Genomic DNA, 4620 nt, shown 5'->3' with positions numbered 1-4620 from the left:
GTAAAAGTTGGTAAAAATCTTCTATCTCCTCTTCCTTGGCTGTGGTTGTTGGTGCATATATTTGAATGATAGTGGTATTCACTGGACTTCCTTGTATGCATATAGATATTATCCTGTCACTGACAATATTGTACTTCAAGACAGATCTAGCAATGACTTTTTTAACTATGTACGCAACTCCATTTTTCCTCACTTTTCATCTTCAGAGTAATATATCATATGGTCATCAGACTCAAAATGCCCCATGCCCTACTAGTAAGTCATTATTCCCTAGACCATGATAATATGTTCATTTCATCTTTCTGGCTTAACAACTTAATCATTGTGTAGGCTCCTGGGTTTTAATTTCACCTTTATAAGCTAGAAGAGTGGCTTTTCAGAGACTAGAAATTAATACAAGCTAAATTTAAATTATTTAAAGTCATAGGAGCAGTATAGACAAAGAACATAGCAAATGATCTTTCATAAACTCTTGCTTTTTATCACCAGGATTTTTTTTAAAAAATCATATTTGAAAAAAAATTAGAGCACAAATTGAGTGTATAGTATTTCTGAACAGAGATGATTTGCATTTGTTATGTGAGTCCATTTAATGTTGTTCTAATTCCTCTCTGTTTTACATTTCATAGACAGGCAGCTCAGTGTGAATGCTATGAAGCTCTTCCAGAAAAATTCGAAAGAGGTATTTAGTAACAGATGGCAATAAACACACTCTAATGGGCCTTATTTTGTTTTATTTTATTATACCAAGGTTATGGCCACAGTTATGAACTTAATCTGTCTTTCTTTATAGCCCTGATAGTGGTTTACATTGCATTCCTATTACCAGCTGTCTCTGCAGAATCAAAAGCCCTTTACTACTTCATCCAGCTAAGCAATGGAGAAAATCACACATTTATTTCAGTATGCTGCCAGTCTGGAAATAGAATGGGGGATTTCTAACAAGGCAAACTGGGACATGGTTAATATACAAACTTGGCTTTATGTTAGATGCATGCCTGGGACAAAAGAACAAAGATGAGTGTTGATGTTAAATAATGAAAGAGTTTAACAATATTCAAGTTTTATTTGAACCAAGAAAAGAAGTGAGGAAACATGGATAGTGACAGAAAAAGATAAAAAGAATTCTAGAAGCAGAATGGCTTCTGATGATCATGCAATGTGATCTCTTGAGAGAATTAGCAGACTTTTTATAAAAATCAGGGAAGTAAGTTCTTCTTGAGTTTAGTTTTAAATTAGCAGACATTTTATAAGAATCAGAGAAAAATTCTTCTTTAATTTAGTTTTAAGCTGATTTTATTTTGTTATTTGAATAACCAACTCAATGTATTCAATCAAAGTGGGCAAAGGAAAATAGAAATATTCACAATATAGTGTCCATAATGTGTAAGATTATACTTACTTCTTACTTGTGTCAGAACAAGTTTCTTTCTATGAAAAACAATAAATTATAGAAATTCAAAGTGGTGTAGCAAAATATCCTGTCAATTTGCATTGTTAAAAGCCTACTCTCCGATAGCGCTTATTCTTAATTGGAATACCCTATAAACATAGTTTAAAAAACTATATAGCAAGCACGTCATTACAGAGCACTATTTAGATTCTCTGCATTAGTTACCACTTTTACTTGTTCATTAATCTTCCCTGCAGCTGATTATTTTTTAAGTTGTAAAAATGTTCCTGAGTTTCTCATTTTCAAGCATTAATTTATGTTACAATAATCAAATGTTGTAATGAGATTTCTGAGGGCTACCATTCTTGATTGTGTTGGTTTGTGTCGAGAGTTTTTGGCAGAGAAAAATTGCAGTTAAAATTAAAAGTTTAAATACATTACATTTATAATATTTTTTAAATTTTATTTCATATTGGTTTGCTCATAACGTTTGTATATACTGTTTCACACTATTCTTCATTCATATTGTATTTCATACCATCATTCCCATGCATTATATTTCATAAAATCAATCACCTTGGATCTTGCCCACCATTACACAATTATTTCAGGTCCCTGCTGGACCCTCCTCATTTACTTCACCCTCTCCATCCACCCACCAAACTGCAGCTCTGTGGTTTCGCCTCTACCCAGCTTCACCTCTCTGCTCTCACTCATTCCCCTCTTTGGGTATCCATACATGTTTTACTGATTATCCTTCTATTTTTACAAGGAATAGAAGATGGAAGGAGTACACAGAGTTACTATCAGAAGGAATTGGCTGACACAGAGGAATTCCATGAAATAACATATGAGCAAGACCCTATGGTGATGAAGGAGGAAGTTCAAGTTGCTCTGAAGGAATTGGCAAAAAACAAGGCTCCAGGAGGTGACTGACTGCATACCAATTGATTTATTTCAACAAATAGACACTGCCCTGGGTGTGCTCACTAGGTTGTGCCAGGAAATCTGGAGGACAGCTAGCTGGCCAACTGACTGGAAGAGATCGATATTTGTTCCCATTCCAAAGAAAGGTGACCCAACAGAGTGTGGAAATTATCAAACAATATCATTAATATCACATGCAAGCAAGATTCTGCTGAAAATTATCCAAAACCGTTTGGAACAATATGACAACAGAGAACTGACAGATGTACAGGCTGGATTTAGAAGAGACCGTGGTACTAGGGATATTATAGCTAATGTTAGATGGATCTGGCAGAAAGCAAAGAATACCAGAAAAATGTCTATCTGTGCTTCATTGCCTATGCAAAGGCTTTTGACTGTTTGGATCACAACAAGCTATGGCTGACTCTGAGAAGAACGGGAATCCCAGAACATTAGATTGTGCTACGCGAAACCTATACTTGGACCACGGGGCAGTCATCAGAACAGAGTAGGGAGACACTGGATGGTTCAAAATCAAGAAGGGGGTCAATCAGGGATGTATTTTCTCTCCATACCTTTTCAATCTGTATGCAGAACAGATCATTGGAGATGCTGAGCTGTACGAGGAGGAATGTGGCATCAGGATTGGTGGAAGAATCATCAACAACCTGCGTTATGCAGATGACACAATCCTGCTTGCTGAAACTGAGGAGGACCTGAAGCACTTGCTACAGAAGGTCAAGGACTGCAGTCTTCAATATTGATTGAAGCTCAATATCAAGAAAACAAAGATTCTCACCACTGGGCCAATTGGCAGCAGCAGTATGAATGATGAAGAGACTGAGATAGTTAACATTTTTAGTTCACTTGGTTCCACAGTCAACACTCTTGGTAACAGCAGCCGGGAAATCAGGAGACAAATTGCATCGGGAAAGTCAGCTGCGAGGGACCTCTCAAGCGTACTGAAGTGCAACAATGTCAGGCTAGAGACTAAGCTGTGCCTGATCCAGGCTATAGTCTTTGTAATTATGTGCTATGCATCAGAGAGTAGGACAGTGACTAGGGATGACAGAAGAGAATTGATGTCTTTGAGTTGTGGTGCTGGAGAAGAGTGTTGAATATACCATGGACTGCTGGGAGAACAAACAGGTTTGTCCTGGAGAGGGTGAAGCCAGGATGTTCCCTGGAGTTAAGGATTCTGAAGCTTCGTCTAACATACTTTGGGCATGTTGCAAGGAGGGACTGGTCCTTGGAGAGGGACATCATATTTGGGAGAGTGGAGGGACGATGTAGGCGAGGAAGACCCTCGATGAGATGGATCGATTCTGTGAGTAGAGTGGTGGGAATGAATGGGTTTGAGACAGCAAGTTTGGCACAGGATAGAACAGCATTTAGGGCTCTTGTACATAGGGTCACTATGAATCGCAAACGACTCGATGGCACATAACAACAACAACAACAACAGTCTTATGCAGTATTTGTCTTTATGAGTCTGAGTTAGTTCACCCAGCATAATGTTCTCTAATCTTTCCCAAGTGACATAGTAATTTTCTAAACCATTGCTCTAGACTGCCGCATAGTATCCCACTGTGTGAATGTACCACAATTTTTCAATCTGTTAAATTATAGTTGAACATTGTGGCTGTTTCCATGATCTTCTGATGGTGAATAATCCTACTATGAACATTGGTGTACAGATGTCCATTTGTGTCTCAATTCTAATTCCGTTGGGGTATATTCCTACTAGTGGAATATCTGGGTCGTATGGAATTTCCATGTTCAACTTTTTGAGGAAACTGCAAAACTGTCTTACAGAGTGGTTGTACTCTTTTATAATCTTAACAGTGTATAAGAGTTCCCATATCTCCACATCATCTCCAATATTTATTACTATTTTTAAAACAGTCCTTTGTGGCTGACTCTAAGACGAATGGGAATCCCAGAACACTTGATCGTGATAATGCGAAACCTATACTTGGACGAAGAAGCAGACATCAGAACAGAGCAAGGAAACACTGCACGGTTCAAAATTGGGAAGGGTATACGCCAGGGATGTGTCCTGTCTCCATACCTTTTCAATCTGTGTGCAGAACAGATTATCCGGGAGGCTGGGCTCTATGAGGAGAAATATGGGGTCAAGATTGGTGGAGGATCTATCAACAATCTGAGATATGCAGATGATACAACCCTGCTTGCTGAAACTAAGGAGACCTGAAGCGCTTGCTGCAGAGCGTCAAGGACTGTAGCCTCCAGTATGGATTGAGGCTCAATGTCAAGAAGACAAAGATTCTCACCACTGG

The sequence above is a fragment of the Elephantulus edwardii genome, unplaced genomic scaffold, assembly GCF_000299155.1.
Source record: "Elephantulus edwardii isolate Elephantulus edwardi_28Jun2011 unplaced genomic scaffold, EleEdw1.0 scaffold00058, whole genome shotgun sequence".
NCBI lineage: Eukaryota > Metazoa > Chordata > Mammalia > Macroscelidea > Macroscelididae > Elephantulus > Elephantulus edwardii.
This window is presented reverse-complemented; position numbering follows the sequence as displayed.